We start from the raw sequence: 19,510 nt of genomic DNA, 5'->3' as shown, positions 1-19,510 counted from the left end.
TCTGGAATAATATTAAATATTATTCTGTACCACTTTCAGACATTTAAATTATAACACCTTAAATACTAAGTCACATTTTGAATATAGGACTTTTACTGATTATTTTCTTGTATTTTCTTGAGGTCAACATAACACATTTTAATTGCATGTTTTGTGTGTAAAACCCCAAAATATTCAGTCTATTATCAAAAGAAAAACTAACAATATTTAATTTTAAGAGCTGGATACAGTGCACATTTGACATTTTGGCTTTAACAAAAACAAACAAAAATGATTAAAGGATTAAACCTAAATAGCTAATGATTCATTTTCTCTAAATAATCTCGATAAATCAACTGATCGTTTTAACTCTACTTGCAATAGATTATTTTCTGTCTTAGTTTTCTTAGTTTTACATAATGTGAGTACTTTTCCATCACTGCTCTTGTTTTCAAGTAGTTTAAGTTATCTTTTCATCACAGAATCAGTGTGCATATAACTGAATGAATAGTGCTATTTGGAGAGAGGGCCATATTCCACCTTGTTCGAGGACACAAAATAACCTCATTCACCTTAAAGGCAAAGTCACTAACAGAGGCGTTAATTGACATTCTACACTTGAAAGCAGACTGAAATTGTCTCATTTGCAATTTAAAAGCTGTGTGCTCTTTTTTAATTTTCACATTAAAGGGACCCTTCATGGGATATTCATGCCAAGGCAGATGTGTCAGGTTCCCTCCAGGCAAATTTCCTGTTGACCAAGGTCGTACTTTCACTGTCCGCTGGCACTTCCTCTTCTCAGTGAGGACACAAGCTCATTAATCTGTTGTTACACACAGATAATATCAGACTGATCTTGTTGGAAACTGAATAATACAAAAACAAAAAGTCAATGTGTTACTTTGCATGCTATGCTTGAAATATGCAAAACATACTTTGATAAGAAAGTGTGTGCCAAAAACAAACCACACATCTTGTGTTTAATATCGCCTCTGTAGTCATTAAAAGATGTGAGTCTTCATCTTTCTGGAAACGGAGGATTTTGAATCCTTTAAAGATGGGAGTAATTGGTAAAATATTTTCCAGTAGCTAGTTGCTAACCAGTGATTTTCCAAATCAGGTTACACCATTAAAACTTAAGGAATTTCTTAGCTAGCTACATCAACTTGCTTTAAAATTGTTTTTGATGCGGGTAGATTTGATGTAATTTAAATACGTGCTTTGTAAAACTACAGTTCCGTGTGAGTATGAATCAAAATGCAGCGGCACATGTATTGACAAGAACAAGGAAACAGGATCATATAACTCCTGTATTAGCAGCTCTGCACTGGCTCCCGGTAAAATACAGAATAGAATTCAAAATCCTTCTCCTGACTTACAAAGCAATTAATGGTCAGGCTCCAGCATATCTTAAAGATCTCATAGTACCTTATAAACTAACTAGAGCATTGCGCGCCCAGACTGCAGGGTTACTTGTAGTTCCTGGAGTCTCTAAGAGTACAATGGGAGCCAGAGCCTTCAGCTATCAAGCTCCTCTCCTGTGGAACCAGCTTCCAGTTTGTGTTCGGGAGGCAGACACCTTCTCCACATTTAAGAGCAGGCTAAACACTTTCCTTTTTGATAAAGCTTATAGTTAGGGCTGGCTCAGGATCAGCCCCCTAGTTATGCTGCTATAGGCTTAGACACCTCCCTGCTCTCCTCCTTCTCTTCCTCTCTCCTCCTCTCCCTCTCTTCTTCTCCCTCTCTATCTGTATGCATTTATGTAAATGTATGTTACTAACTCATCATCTGGGGTATCATCCCCGGAGTTTCTGTGTCTCTCATGTGGCAGGTTGCCACTGATAAAGTTTACGTCAGGATCAAGAATCATGGCTGCGCCTGCTGCCCTGGTCCTGCTGGACACCAGGAAGCCTTTTTGACATTTTCCTGGATTCATCCAAACTTTCTCTTTTTCAACACAACATAATTTCTGTCAAATGTTGTATTTGTACTATGTTGTTTATCCTGTACATACGACATCTATTACAGTCTGTCCATCCTGGGAGAGGGATCCCTCCTCAGTTGCTCTCCCTGAGGTTTATTCCATTTTTTCCCCTTTAATTGTGGGGTTTCTTTTAGGAAGTTTTTCCTTGTGCGATGCGAGAGTCTAAGGACAGAGGGCGTCGTAACTTGTACAGTCTGTAAAGCACACTGAGACAAATGTATAATTTGTGATAGTTGGCTATATAAATATATTTGATTTGATTTGATTTGAAATGTCCCATGGCGCTAACCTAGCTAATGTTATGGAGGCTATTGGCATGTTTTGCAAATTTAGGCATATTGTGTTGTTTTTGCGAAAATTATATGAAAACCTTCCAGTTTATATCATTATTTAACAGTATTTCAGTCAAGTCACTGCATGTGTCGACTGTATCCCATGACCTTTTTATTTACTCTTCTAGCAAGCTAACATAATTTTGCTCATAAAAATAGCTAGCTACCAAACAGATACACCTGGCAGTTACTTGGTGTAAACATTTAGTAACAACTAATCTTTGGGTAAGAACTACTGTCTGTGGTGCAAAACGTTTTAATGTAATCATTACGAATCTCAAACATATCATTAGCTTACATTGGAATTCGCAAACTGGCCACAGAGGTGGTGAGTAGGCTATTTACATATTGTTAGCTCGTAGGCTACACTTTAAACACCATCACTACATTTTGTGAGACTTTTCCTTTAATCCATTACAGTTTGTAATTATTTTCTGTTTTCATATCTCCGTGGAATAATTCTAATAATACTTTGCTTTTTACATTTTACAGACAATTGCATTTTACTGTCAACACTAACTGGCAACAAATATATTAATGTCAATAAACAAAGCATCCATCAGTATCAGACATCACTTTGAGTAAATACACATCAGTAGGCTGAATTGTTTTGTTATGTGGCAGTTTTTTGCTCTTTGTGATTGGTGATAACCAATTCTATTGTTTGTATTTTTAAGTTGTTTATTGCTTCTGCAACATCCGCTCAAAGGAGTGAGACTCATCCTTTGGTCAGGTAGCCATTTGATTTGTATTCAAAAAAGGGCAAATGGGGGAGTTGTAAAGAAGCAACCCCCTCAGAACGTGAGGTATGTATTTTAAAAGATAAGATACTGCAAATTAAACTAAATTATCCGATGTTTGCCTCTATAGTTTTATTTAAAAAAAAATTATAAGCATTTTATAATGACAAAAACCCAGCATGCAACATTCTCCCGCAGCTCCATTTGCTCCTATCTTCAGTCACTTTTTAATTAAAAGTTGTCAATAAATTGGATCGTGCCAGAAAGGAACTGGGTTGTTGAACAGTGTATCGATTCTATACTTATGAGATAGAACGCATGTCAGGGTGATTTAATGAACTTTATTTCCACTTACTGCTGTTATAGTTTGTTACATCATCAATATAAACTTATTTTGTGCGAGGAGCAGTGTAATTTAACTTGAACAAATGGTTCAATTTAACATCAGAGCCATGTGCAGCTCATCTACTATAAACTGGCGGAAACATAATGAAATCAAATTCTGGTCTGCAGCTGAATATCCAACCAGAGAAAATGTCCCACTAGACTCAGCTGATGGACACTACCGATAACAACCCTGGTCCTTCTGAAGGAATCTGGTGTTTTTCTTCAAAGCCACAGTGTGCTGACTTCTCAGCGGGGAAAAAACAAACAAAAACACAAACTTAGCAGGAATCTGGGGCAGAATGGCATGTGTGAGTATTTTGCCGGCCTGTAGTGATTGATTAGATCCCTGCAGACTCCTGGAGGATTTTAGGAGAGCAGAGGGGGGATCACACCGTCCCAACAGGCCCACTCATCGATGGTCTGATTGCTTCCTCATGGTCTCCTCTGCTGAGGCCTCACACCAAACCAACACCAGACAGCAACAACACCTCCCTCTAGACAAGTCGTTTAGCCAAGGAAAGAAAGTACTTTTTCTTGAAGCAAGAAAATCCGACATAGTTTGAGATAATTTCGCTGTCCTCCAGTGTGAATCAACTTGCTAGTTACTTTCATTTTTCTTCCTTTTAAAGTTTTAAAATGTCTCATCAGAGGGCGTAGCTGGGAGTTGAGCATCCAAAAGGCCTTTTTTTACATCAGCTCTCGCCTGCTTTTAGACCCCTAGAATTATCCCCAGTCGAGAGTACTGATCCCATGATGCCCTGTTTCTGCACAGCGTATACAGTGTACAGCCGCCTTGCAAGCTCACACTCAGCTCTCACATTCCTCTCCTGGTGAAATCATATTTTCTAGCCGCCGCTGATTTGTTTGGTCATAGCGGCGCCTGCATGATAGATGTTTTTCTGGCAGTGAAACACCTCCTGTACCCCCTCACTACATCCCCCCGCCCCCACCCTCAAACGGTTTGTAGGATAGTTTAGAGATATGTGGAGCTGGGGGTCGGTCCGTCAGTCGAGTAACGGTGTCAGACCCTGTGCAGTCTGAGCGAGGCACATACAGATGTTGGCAGTGAGCTTGCCAAGCTTTTAATGCTACGCGTGGCCGTCCGCCAGACATTATACTCAGAATAGTAACGGTGCTGAAAAATTCCTGCACATCATGCCTAGCTCTAGGTATCCCTCTCTGCCTGTAACAACATACAAGTAAAAGGGAAGGTATGTCTGTGTGTGCATAACTGTTTTCAATGGATAATGCTTATATAAAATGTTAGAATAGAACGTTTATTTTGCTTCATATTAAACTATTATTGTTTTTCAATTTTAAGACAGCTGATAAAGCTCTAATCTTGTGTAGGTGACTATTTTCTTTGAGTTGAGCCATAGCTGCTCATGGCAAAGCTACTACAATTAATATTTTCATTCCACAATGGATTCAATTACTATGTATAACATGAAAGAGGTAGAATTCACAAAATATTAACAGCCGACTCTGCAGTTCCCCTCAGCTTTACGGAGCGTTTCAGCGTTGTCTTTTTACGGCCCACAACTTTAATGTTTTGATTCAGTCTCACAGCTCTCATCAACCCCATTTTACAGCTGCCTGCTCAGCACCAAACAACAGATCGACAAAGTTAGCCACTTAGCTATAAACACAGTGGAACATGTAGTAACTAGGTGCTTCGCAAAACAGAAGCAAACATTTTGTAAACATTGGACTTACATTAGTTGGGTGACCAGATTGATCCAAAAGAATGCTAATGTTGCTCCATCTCTGCTGAATGTGTAAATAAGCAACTGTTTGTTAACACGTTCCACTAATCAACTTTCTAAGATGATAACTTTTCGAGGGAGTTTTGAATGGAAACAAAACAAAACAAAAACGTAACAAAACTAATTGGTTAGGTTTAGGCAAAGGGTTAGTAAAAGATCTTTAGTCTTAAAACAAGTAAGTTTATTACGTAACTTAAGTTACGTACGTAGTAACTTAAGTTACGTACCCATCCATCCACCCCGACCTACTCCCTACTTTGTATAGTTACGTTAACTGTTAGGAGACTAGGCTGTGTGTTTACAGATTGTTTCTCCGCCGCCAAATGGCCAAACAAATCAATTATCAATTATCTGTTTATTCTAGACTAATCCCATGTATACTGTCTGCTGCCACATCAACTTCAGCACTGGTTGGTGTTTTGGTTGCATACGAAACAACTGTTGCAAAAACGTATTGCTTTAAGTTCATGTGCGGAGCGGATCTTTTGGGCCGTGCTGTATTAAAGGCACATTCCAGGTGTCGAGCCACATTCATATCCTTCTTGCCCAACACAGGAGCGTTTAAACGTCAGAACAGTGCATGTGTTGTCAAGGCTAAGCCTGTGTGAGGTTGATGTTGACAGGTGGCTGAGAGGCTCTAAAGTGGCCTGTGTTAAGGTCTGCGTTGTGCGACCGCCACCAATTACTAACCCTCAGAGCCAGAAACAAAATGTCTGCTGTGTGAACTGGTCGGCGGGGATAAATGAGGCAGTGTATGGCGCTCGGTTAGGATGCCTGCCTCTTATAATTAATGGGACGACTGACTTTGGCACGGAGTGAGGTGGTGCAGACTGGTGGCCATATGATTTGTCAACATGTGTCCTTTCACCCCCCCCCCACCCCCCCAAATACTTTTTTTCAGCTAGGAGCAGGTTCCTTTGCCTTGCACTTGAGTATCTTGCTCTTGACACCAATGTAAAGAGGTATTTCACTCCTAATGTGAAAATCATTACCCATATCAATACCAGTTATCTTAATGCGAGAAAAAACAGCATAGTCACATTCACATTGGGTTCAAGGTCAGAGTATAGGACTTTTGCGCGACGTTAGTATTGATTGTAATTATCTTTCACCCTGAGGCGAAATTGCACCTCATTTGTAACAACATTTTCATGTATTTGTTAGACTAGCGTGTTTTTTTTAATCCAATAATAACCCCTTGTGCACAAAGACGCACTGACCGAAATGCAGACTAGTCAGTTCAATATCCAATCAACCTTTTGCACCTTTCCCTCATTTACTTCACAACATACTCTGGTGCTCCACTTAATTAGTGTGTATGCGTGTTTCACATGTTGATGGATAGATGGCCTCAATACTTCGTTTGACTGGTCAAAAAAGGGTAGACCAGAAAACACACATGTTTATGCTATATGTGAGTTTTCAGAGTCACTGGGGAGCCAGTTGAACTGGAAACAGAAGAAGTTTTTTCTATTGCCTTTCTCAGTTTAGTTTTTTTTATCCTTTCTTCTCCACCCCTGCGCCAATTATACAATAAGAAGTTACGATTGTTACGTCTTTTGCGTGTTTTCTTACAAAAGGAGCTTTAGGCACAACCTTACCAGAGCTGAATATTTTATGACTTTAATGACTTATGCATATTATGGAGTCTTACACTGGTCATTTACATTTTAAAGGGTTGTAAATCTAGTCAATTGCAGCACGACATAGTCAACTTAATTCAAATATAATGTCCCAACAACAAAATTGTAGCAAGTGAAAAAGTCTAACCCCGATCTTTACATAGCAAATAGTTGTTTGCTGCTATAGTAATACGCTGAATTCTGTATATAGAACATATATATAGATATATATAAATATTATTATGTTTCTTTAATCAGAGTCTTGCAGTAGTGGAAGTCTGCCGAATGATGGTGTGTGTCTCTCTCCTGACTCTGGCTTGCGTTCTGCCAAACAAGGCGGCAGTAGTCACAGCCTTCCTGCTGAGAGCCTCCGACCCCACACCTTCACTTAACCCACCTCACGCAACCCCCCCACCTCCTGGAAGAATCCGCTGTGGGTCCACAGCAGTGATAAAGAAAGCCCAGCTGTTGGAAGCAACATAGCGGGGGATGGTCGGGGGGATACATCAACTTATTTTGAGTTTACAGAAAACTTTATGCACATCAGAATGACGAGAGCAAAAACCAAATGTCATATATAACCGTGCTCAAAAACTCTGCATTTTAACAGAGGGATCTACCAGAATCCAATAACATATTGTGATAAATACAAAATGTTTGAACTTTAGCTAAAAGCTTTTCTTTGTTAACATGTTAGATTTGATGAATATCGATCCGATCGTTGATTTGAATTGAATTAAAAAGAGTGTTTTGTTTAAAAGATATTGCTAAAGAAAGACCGCATTCTGCTTCAGGCTACGACAAACTGTAACACCGCCTTAAAAGAAAAATACAAATCAATAAAATCATGAATAAAATAAAAGTTTAATAAATGAGCAACCTGCATCATATGCCAAAGCTCGATTTTACATGCGTATACAAGTTAAACACACTGAGGAGCATGTTTGATCCCCCATAACTGTTTCATTAACAGCCTCAGGGTAAAAAAAAGAAGGCAAATTAATCAACTAAATATCCAAAATGTCCTTTCTGACCCGAGCTGTGATGTTTGAGCATGCGAGGGGGGGTCGTCAGTATTTGCATTTCAAAGAACACTTGTTAAATTAGAGCACATAGCTGTGGGGTCAGTGATGGGTTAAAAAAGTCTCATTGCTGAAAACAATGTACTGTTAATAGGTGACTCATGTTGAATAGACGAGAGGAAGTGAACATATCGGATGGGAGCTAACTGGGAGGAAGCCAGCGGGGGGTGGGGGGGCTGGACTGCTTCTCCAAACCTAGCCGAATTATTTGTGGTGCGTGCTCAGCATTGAGGTACTTAGGACGGGGACAGAGCACCTTCACGGCACCCAAGGGACTGTGATGACTCAGCCCAGCCCCCCCCCCACCCAACTTTCATCCTCCTCAAACCTCCCGCTGCTGGTCTCCTCCTCTCCTCTCACCTCTTCTGTTTCTCCATCCTGACCTATTGTTCGATGCCCAACCTTCAGGCTCAGCTTGATCTTTTTGTTTCCGGATCAGCAGGAGATACCTGGCTGAACCCCTTGGGGGGAAAAAACTTAGTTTTATGTATGGGAGGATATAGGTGATATCTTTGTAATGCTAAACATATGGAAGCAGTAGGCAGTAGGCTACCACCACAGCAAGATATTTTACACCCATCACTGATCTTCATACAGTCCTTGTATATTGCGGCATCAAGCCTATAGATCGTGTGCATGTGACGTCACGCTTACGTCCCAACCCGTAAATCAGCCATGTTGGATGATATACACAACCAAGACGGCGCCCGTTCGCGTGTGAGTTGCTGCAACACTTCGTAATTTTCTTTCTATTTAAACGTCTAAGATTGAAAGAAAATGCCAATCGTGTGCGCAGTGTATAATTGTGGTAATAACGCTACTCGTGACCCAGAGAAACGGTTCTTTAGATTTCCTAAAATCATCAAAAACAATGATCCACAAAAGAGGGATGAATTGCTGTCTACCAAACACCGTAAACTGTGGTTTAGTAACATAACTCGTGAGAATTTAACAGAAGAAAAAGCACAATTCACCCGTGTGTGTGGTGTCCACTTTATATCTGGTAAGAGCTCATGCTAAAGCTATGTTTTCAATGTTTACGTGAAACATTTGTGCTTATGATATACCCGAACACTGTAAGACCTTACTTCTCCATATCGCTGACTGGTAAATAAGGCACTTTCTTTACATGTGATGGCAGCCATTTGCTCTTTTCTTCTGTGTATGTTTTTGTTTGGCTTATTCTTGAGACTACTTCACTTGCGAAAAGCAAAGCACCAATGTGAGAACATGCATCGCTTAATCCAGCCATACAATCACAGTGTGCGAGGATAACATCGCCGCTCTCCTCACTCACAAACCACGGCTTGAGCGGTGTATCTCGAGATCTTTGCGAGTGATTTACACGGGCATGGACGAGCACCCTGTCATCTTTCAGTGATTTGGTAAGAAGACTACCAACCCAGCAGAAACAAAGACATTATAAGCATCTAAGCTCTTCTATGCCTTCATTTGTGCGTTGGTTGCCCACGACGTTTGTAGATACAAGGTAGTTCACAATATCCGGATATTCAATCGGCGGTAATGAATCTAAATCCTCAATATAATCCGATGGCTTTAGCGTGTACAGGTCACGGCCGCAAATTTGGACTTTTTCCTCTGAATCTTGCCTTTGCAGAGGACTCCGGAGAGTCACAATACTTTGAAGAAGTCGGAGTTGTATTGCTGTTGTTGTTCGCTTTAGACGCCATTGTTGATTTGTATATCATCCAACATGGCGTCGCACGCATACATCACAGTTTTGTCACGTGTTTGCACACTATCTATACAACACTTCACATCGTCCACATCATTTTTTACAAATTACCTGCATTTGTTTCTTTAGCAGTTAATATACAAACACTTTTAAATCTCGCAGAACACACTGAAAACATCATCAACATTTCTGGGTTTTTTTGTTTGTTGGCAAAATGGCTAATGGGATTGTGCTAGGTTACTTACCCAGTCCCATGTATACAACCGTTTTATAGGGCGATTGTAGGTAAAAAAATATAAATAAATAACAGAGCCGGGGAAAGGAGAGGAGGATGGGGTTAAAGTCGAAGATTTACGAGGAAAAAAAAGAGGAGAAATTGTTGTTTTTGTCAAGGAACCACATTGCTTTACTTTACACCTTGCCTTGTATTATTCCAGCAGTGGATGACGTAATCAAATGCCGCTTTGATATCGGATTCATCAATAAGGAAATATTTATGTCCCATAAGCACCAGGACTTTAAAGAGACATTGCTGTGAATTGGGCCTATTCATAAAAAAATAAACGGCCGTAAAAAACAGCTTTGTGGCAGAATATGGACATGAAGAGCAGCATGAGACAGGTGGAAGGTCTCTCTGGACAGCTGTTGGATGTCTCCTTACCCCCTCCCCACACACACAGCAGACGGAGGTGTCGAGGTGAGAATGCAGCCCTCTCCAGCTGCAGTCCCCTCTGACCCCAAACAGTCGGGGGTCTTCTCTGGCTTTGTGGAAACAAGCTGACAGGGGAAGGTAAACATCAAGGTGTGGAAAGAGCCTCTTCCTTCGGTGGTCTCATCAGTCACACAGCGCCCCCCGCGCGCGGTTTAAACACAGCCTTAAATCAGGCTGTAAACTTAAACTGAAAGGGAATTTTTTTTTATATGTGCTGCTGTTCTCAGAGTGCGTTAACGGGATTTCTGGTGCATAGTGACCTCTAGAGGTATAGACAGTGGAGAGGAATGAGTTTGCTCACACTGAACTTCATTTGTGCAAATCAGTCCCTATCAGTCACTCAGCACTTTAAAACCCCCTCTAAGAGTTTTATAATAAAAATAATAAATCAAATCAAATCAAATCAAATTTATTTGTATAGCCCAATATCACAAATTATACATTTGTCTCAGTGTGCTTTACAGATTGTACAGGTTACGACACCCTCTGTCCTTAGACCCTCGCATCGCACAAGGAAAAACTTCCTAAAAGAAACCCCAAAATTAAAGGGGGAAAAATGGAAGAAACCTCAGGGAGAGCAACTGAGGAGGGATCCCTCTCCCAGGACGCACAGACTGTAATAGATGTTGTGTGTACAGGATAAACAACATAGTTCCCAAAACATTTTTTTTACAAATAGAAATATACAAATACAAAACAATTTTTTTTGTTTTGTTTTTCCTTCTCACTTTTATGTTATTTATTTAGATTTTTCTCCAGGATCACTTCACTGGTGCGCAGGCGGAGTTACGGATTTTATGACGTGAGAGCTGTCTGCTGTCATACACACTGTCGAAAGCTTCCCATAAATGAGCATCAACAATTTTGATTTTGATCAATTAAAAAAACAAACATATTGCTGTTCTTTTCTTAGGCAGAATGTCCAACTGAAATTCATTGCTGGAGAAGCGCACCAGTTTCCTCTCATGATGTATTGTATTATTAGAGTAAAGGGCATCAAAACAAAGAAGAAAATACTACATTTCAAAATTGTATTAACTGCAAATGATGTGCTCTAGCGCTGCGTGCTAAAACATAGTCATTATTGTCGATGACTGTAGATGAAGAGAAAACTCCAATATTCCAAATATTCCACATAAAACGTCTCTTTAAAGGAATTCTTCAGTCACAAAGTGATCATTTTTATATCAATTACTCACCCTGTGATGCCAGGGAGTTCTTCAGGGAAACTTTGTTTGCCTCAATGATAAACGAGGAATCCAAGAACCGAGAAAATTGGAGACATGCGAGAAAATTCAAGTTTTCTTCAAGACCTCAAGATAACAGTGTTTTAAAAAAATGTTCTATCCTGCTTGACAACATCATGTAGGCCTATCTTGTATTTACATGTTATAACGCTTTATTTAAGCTACAATGCTCTACATTTGGTGAACTATTGTAAAAAATAAAAGCAATCAACCACATCTGCCGTCCTTAGAGACTTTAGGATCTCCATAGAATAAAAAAATAGCTCAGTGTGTGTTTGAATAAGCTCACCCACACAAGAAACTGTAAAAAAAATTAATAGATCTGTCTAGGGTTCTAGGCAGCGTGCACTTCCATTAAATGTCCTCTATGAATATTAATGTCCGAGACTTCACATTTTTCTTGATCTTTTTATTTAATTTTTTGGACTGCGGAAGTGTTTTCTGTGTTTTATGCTCAGTTAAAAAGGCATTATATGCTGCTTTGTTGAGTTAGTCTTTGTCAAAAAACATTGCGTAAACTTGTAGAAAAACTCATTGGTGACAAAACAGCAGAGCTTTACCAGCTTCTGAGAAGTTAAGACATTACATATAATCTTTAAATAGTACATGTTTAATCAGGATGGGAAAAGGGTGCAGCTTTATGAGACTGATTTAAAAAAGCCCTCTGCCCTCATAAAGGAATGAACCTGAACAAATTCTCCACTGTAGTGGAGACAAACCTGACAAACCTGGGCTCATTTGTGACCTTTTGGATAAATTTACCACACCGCCCCCTGCTGGTGAGAATGATCAGGTCAGCTTGTGGCTCCTTCCTTATCTATGGACTTGTTCCTATTTCAGCAATATACTGTATACATGCATTTTAATGCGCCGAGACTGGCCTCTAATCCACACAAGCACACAGCTGTTCTCATTTACCAATCACACACGCTCGTTACTGTAAGTGACAACACCTGTGTGACAGCTGTCTCTTTCACTCACATATGCAATTACTAAAATAAAATCCTCACTAACGCTTGATGTTAAATTGAATCCAACATACATGTTCATTATTGAAGAACACACAAGTTTTTAGTTTTTAGAATGTGTTTCCTTGAAGGGAAACAAACTATATATTAAGAACATTTCAATTTAGCAACAATAAATAATGTAAACATTCAATATATCAATATGAAAGATTCAATCTGTGTGATTCCAATCAAAACAAAATTATATTGTGTTGTTGTGTAGTATATGATGAATATGATATAATATATGCACATATTAAATCTGTATTACATTCATATCATATTTAAATGAGCTTTTAATAATAATAATAATAATAATAATAATAATAATAATAATAATAATAAAAAGAATCCAGGCAACACTGTAGATTAAATATTAATTCAAATGAATCTTTCCATTTATATTCCATTCAATCACTGTTTTTGTAATACTGTGTGGTTTAAACTCAAATAGTTTGAAGTGTACTAAAAATACATACTATACATACTATACTGTAAGTATAGATGTCCAACTATTACATTTAAATTATTCTTCATTTAGGTAAAGAATCTATTTGAAAAACCAAACATCTTACTCTTGATTGCTGGTGTAGCATGTACAAACACATTAAATTAACAGTACCTTAAAGGGATAGTTCAGATTTTTTGGAAGTGGGGTTGTATGAGCTACTTATTCATACTCAGGGTTTTACTTTCAGTAGCTGGTGGTCGGCACTTAAAAACAATCAATATCCTTTTAAGTGTACGCTAAATCGACAATATTTTAACCACTTCACGTTAGCATCAGACAGCCCTTTCCGACACGGAACTGAAGCTGTTATACGTATCTGTGCTCTCTAAGGGGCGGCTGAGGATCAGGAGCTAGAGCGGGGTCGGCTGACAAAATTGCTTCTGAAGACATCGTCATCGCTGTGTGAGTGTGTGTGAATGAGCATTAGGGAAGATGATCAGTGAATGTATGTGCGAATGGGTAAATGTTGATCATATAGTGCAGTGTTACTCATTGCGCGGCTCGCGAGCCTCCTTTGGCTCGCCAAGCTTTAATTGGTGGCTCGCATGGCAGGAGGCTAAATAAAGGGGTGATAGATATGACTGCAGTCAATACAGATATTTCATAAAAACAAGCAGGGCTATTACATATAACCCATTAAAACACAGTGTCTGCTCTATTAGCTTACAAATAATAATACAAATAATTGACAATAATAATTGATAAAATATGTAAATATAAACTAGACACAAGATATTTAAACTTGCTAGGCACTACACTTGACTCACTGCGGAGTTGCCAGTTTTGGCGGTCTATCAACACTACAATGGCGAATGTGCTCTTGGACGGGTATACGTGGTGGGCTAGTAAAGAAATAAATAAACTTAAGCTCATTAAAAATATGTTATCATATGCATGCTTACAAATATGCACATTTGATAAAAAATCATTTATATCGCTAAATTTGAACATTTAAATTGGAGGATACTACGACCACCCTGGCACTTCATAATTGCGTTAGCTTGGCTCTGGTTGACTCGTTTCACCTTTTCATGCTAGTTAGCACGTGTTTCTACAGACGTAAAATGGATCAATTTCTTATTAAAAAAAGTTGCACACCAGTTAAACAGAAACAAACCGTGACAAACGAGGAAAATTAAGATTTGGCTTTGGTGCATCAAACCACAGTGGAATCGAGAGGAAGATGCTGGAGATGGGGTTTGTGGACAGACAACAGTTGCTCCCGTTAAAATAAAAGAAAGGCACGAGCCATACAAGACGAGCAAAGGAAATTTCAAGACAAGTGGACAGAGGAATTGTTATTTGTCCTTCACGAGTCGAACCCTTCGTGCTTAATGTGCAAATAAACCCGCTCTGGTTTCAAGCGAAGTCATTTGGAGCGGCATTTCTAAACGACGCATCCACAATTCAACGGAATTTACGCACCTGGAAGTGAAATTAGTAAATATAATAGAGCAGCCTTCTTCTGTTTCTGGACACCAAAGGCTCAAACACAGGACAACTAATACAGCTGAACGATTAACTGAGGCATCTTTTGAGATCGCATGGAATTTGGCTCGGGCAAAAAAATCCTTCTCAGACTCAAACATTGTGAAAGACTATTTTTTGGCTTCAGCAGAAATATTGTTTGCAGAGTTTGACAACATCATCCCAGTATTAAGCTAATCCTGCTTTTATTGAATGTATTGGTTGGCTGCATTGGATATTGTATGTTCTGGGTGAGATGACAGATTAATAAGCAGACAGGCTTCTTATGACTGGATGTTGCTTTTCATACTTTGCGGTAAAAGTGGCTCTCCTATTGACTTTGTCCAATCAATGTGGATCTCATGTAAAAAATAGTGAAGACCACAGATATAGTGTAAAAAGCGCTTTGAATGGCCAGAAGACTACAAAGAAACTATATAAATGCAAGTCCATTTAACATGCATGCTCATGTCATTTTACCTTGCAGAACATGGAAGTTGCTGGTCTTCTGCTATCTCGATCAATTATTCAGTAAGTGTTATTGTGGGACTATGGTGAATCCGAACTAACCCTTTAAAACACATTAACACAGATCGAGGCAGTGGGAGACAAACAACTTCCATATTCTGAAAGGTGAAATTACTGTTTTGGTCAAAGGAGTCTGCTGGCTTTGGGGGCGTGTCGACAGCCATCTACTGAAAAAAATCCCCTACTATCCTACAATTCCTCGTTCTCAGTACATCACAGGCACTCCTTTTCCATAATTAAAATAATAAATTATTGTGCACATATGTACAATCTTTAGATTTGTATTTCTCTATTTTATACAGAGTTATAAATGCTTAAATACATAATGTGCATTTGTGCGGGGTAAATCATCACATTATATTTTCCAAGAAATAAAACACGAATACAAGTAGAGGCTTTCCACACTAACCTTTGCAGTAAAAGTCTTGATTTATTTAAACATATGTTTTGAATACCAGGGCAGTGCATGAATTAACAAGAATAACCCATGTAGGTAAATAAACAAACAAATAACGAATAGGCCTAGTATAAAATGGGAAAGACGGATTAATAAATCTACGCAGACCAAAACCCAGTTTTACGAGAAAAACAAGTGTAAATGAATAACAAATTACCAAAATACTAATAATACATCCTGAATTATGACTTTTTCAGTTCCAATTCAAAACAAAATTCAACATGACTGAACCAAACTGACGTAGCTCAACATAGTATACATTTTGTCACTGACATATACGACGCAGCCTCATCTGAGTCATCGGCAAATGTATACTGGGGCAAATTGTTACATAAATATTATGACGCTACAGTTAGATTTGGTGGATCTGCTCTTTAAGAGAGCGCTTTAATGAATCCAAGCAGTGATGAGGATTTTTCTGAGATTAGCACAGTAAACTGACGGTGTCAGGTTATAACGTCTGGCTGTAAACCTGCATGAATATGATTGGCTGTTACAAGCCACGCTGAGTCAATCCTTGTAAAGCATATAACAAACAGCTGATGTTGATCAGTCAATACAAGCTGGTTTTCTGTGCTCTGCCTGAACTAACGCTACGCCTCATTTAATTTAATTTAATCTTCATATGGAGAGCTGGTAACATGCTGTGTCTCTTGTCTGTGCGTGTAATTAAATGTGTGTATTTTGCGCCTGTGTAATGTGTAAAATTGTGAAAAGTGAAAAAACTTAACTTCGATATTCAAAACTAGAGAAATACTTTAAGTAGAAACACAAGAGACATTGTCAAATATTTTCATAAAACAAAAGCAATGTTTAGATTGTAATCTTATTTTTGATTTATATGTCATGGATCATGTTCACTCGAGACTGTTTTGTGAGACAAAAAACACATTTCTGTTGGCTTCCCCTGTGAGCCACACCTCTACTTCAACAGTGCAAGCTTGTCTAAAGTTTCTGTTTGGATTTCGGGAGTTCCATGCTTCCATAATCTGAGCTCTAATGTTTGTGTTTTTATCTGCGACCTGAACCTGAATGTTTTCAGTTTCAAACAGTGAGGATTGTGTGAACTCTCGCAGACTGCAGTGCATGATTCAACCGTACCAAATGGAGTGCTATGTAGCCCTAGCGACTGTATTTTTAAGAGCTTGTACGTATTTATTGAAAGTAGTCATTAGAGAGAGATATCGAGATAACTATAGAAAACTGACTGAATGTTATATCAGAGAATCCAAAAATATATCTGAATACATCAAATGGAGTGTGAAATTAAACAATGGTGGCTAACCACAGGGAGCATTAGCTTGTTTAGCTAGCTACCAAGCTGAAGCTAACTTCATAAAACTACACCAGCTGGTCCATGTAATGTTAACAATCCATATACTTTATTGCATACTGTCATAGCATCACTGTGTACACTGTTGTTATAATATAGCAAACCCATTATAGCCAGAAAACTCAGACACAGACACACTTCCCTTGACAATGCGTAGATTTGTGTCATTTATCATAATTATGTCAAAACTGCAAATTATATTAATTTTATCAACTGAATAGTGATAAAGAGAAAAATGTAAATGTTTTATTGGAGGTTAAAGGAAAAGTATAACGCTTTATATTCCATTTTACTATATTTTTTACTATTTTTTAATTTTGTTATAATTTTTACTACATTGTGTCAGTTTCAGGGGTCCATACAGGGCGGATAAATATTCTAGAATAAAAACATGCTATGATGATGACTTTACCAGAGGTAGTTAAAGTCAGTCTTAACATACACATGCAAGTGTCTTTCCTTTTACTTCAACAGTTACTGTAGAGTCATGTACAGGAGTTAAAATCAATAATAAGGAATTTTTTCAATTTTTTTCAAGGATTTCCATTTTGAGGTCATTTATTCACAGTTACAAATACTGCTACAAAGGTGGGTTTATTGCATTAAATGACAATGAGGTTCATCAAATATTAAAGAAATTCTGACAAAAAACAACTATTTATTATTATTATTATTATTATTATTAACTGTGATATGTGTGGCAGGTGCATTGGTGTAAAGAACTGATACATTTTTTATGTTTTGATGAAAGTGTGTCTAATATTTTTATATATCTCCATGGGAAACTGAAACACTGAAACCACTACATAAGGATTTAGTGTAAAGAGCTGTTTTAAGGGAGAGGGGTGCACTGTGTAGGACAATTAATTGCATATATATCGGGGAAAAAATCCAAAAACAACACTGAGGCAGAGAAAATGCACAAAGAAATGCAGGTTTTCCAGCCTTTTTGGAAGCTCCATAATCAGAGATGAACACATGAACTCTTGCAATTTCTAATAAAACCACAACAGTTGATCACCGGAAGAAAAACAGACTTCAGGACTGAGCCCAGTACAGATACAAATGCAGCTTCAGCGAGTTATATCATACAAATCAAAAGGCTTTTCAAAAACTACACCTTGTCATTGGACCAGGATATATTTCCTGGAACGTTGTGTAATTTGGCCACATGCCATGATTCCCTGTGTATTCATACTTCAGGTAGGCTCCATCAAAATGGAAGGGCAAAATACTCCTGACAGGAAGTAAGAAGAGAGAGCATTGCCACAAAGCTATTTTCAGCAACTTTGCCACGGATGCATTTTAGGAATAAAAATGTAATGATAAACCTTTAGGGCAAGCAAAAAAAAAAAGAACCAAAAATAGAAGGTATTATGGGTAAAAGGGAGATACATGCAGTTCAAACACAAAGAGGCAAGCCGCCCAAATCAACAATTTCTCAAATTCATGTGTCCTTAACTGGCAAGAGACACAAGAGGAAGAGTTCAGACAAGTCCTCACCAAAGTTACAGGAAGGAGAATCACAGGTATTTTGTCTGTAAGCTTCTGAACTTAAATAAAACAACTTGAAACATTTGGCAGCGTAAAAGGCAGTGGCTTATATAAGCTTTATCCTGCTGTATGACAGTTTTTGTTCTTCATCCAGGCTTACACATATAGACTAAAGCACAGGATTGAAAATGACTTGCATAGGGAATTGAAGAAATGACTCAGCAACTGTAAGAGTTTAATCATTGCCGTTTATTAGATGTTTTTCCATATTGTTTACTTCATCTGACACCAATTGTTTTTGTTGTTGTTCTTAAATGTCTTCTTCCCATTTGGCAAGTCACCCTCACCATATGCACAGGCTTCACTGTGACCCTTTCACATTAATCCAACGGATTGAGCTCAAATGACCCAGATTGAGTTTTCCGCTGGTGATGCCAGCAGCTTTATGCACGCGAAGAACATTTAAGGGAAAGACTACACCTGATGTTGTAAAAGAGTAAACGACGGATGTACAGAAAATCCATCTGAGACTCAACTGAATATTTGACACGCTTAAATTTACACTTTCAACTCTGCCATTTCAACTGCCAGTTAAGCTTTTTTTTATTTATTATTGTAGATATTATAATTATTAGCAGTCGTATTCATAATAATAAAATAAATTAAGACACATCTTATTTAAGACCCTTGATTCACTTTATTTCAGCTTCTGAGAATCTCATTTTGTATTTAAATTGAAAGTTGATTGAAATTTATATTTATATTTTAAACTGACATTTCATATAATATTGCTTTAAAAAATATATATATTTTAATCTTCAACAGCGTTCAGATCTCACTCTAGTAATGACATTTGAGTAGATAACCCCACATGTCAACTGAATCAGCTTCTTCATATTAATATAAAAAATACAGAAATTACAAAACATCTTTTTTTTAAAGCAAAAATGTCACACATTGCGTTGTTCCAGCTTATATAATGTACGTATTTGCTTCTTCTCTATGTCTTTTGTAGATGTCAATTAAATGTATTTGGGTTCAGGCAGTGACGTGCGGTGAGGTTCATGGCTGGGGAGGCAATTTACAAATATATGAACCCAACTGAGTAACTTATTTACCATTTTCTTGGCAGCATGAACATTGAATACTGGTTATTTTTCATATCT

The sequence above is a fragment of the Cottoperca gobio genome, chromosome 23 (genome assembly GCF_900634415.1).
Source record: "Cottoperca gobio chromosome 23, fCotGob3.1, whole genome shotgun sequence".
NCBI classification, from domain to species: Eukaryota; Metazoa; Chordata; class Actinopteri; order Perciformes; family Bovichtidae; genus Cottoperca; species Cottoperca gobio.
Note: the sequence above shows the minus strand (reverse complement) of the source record.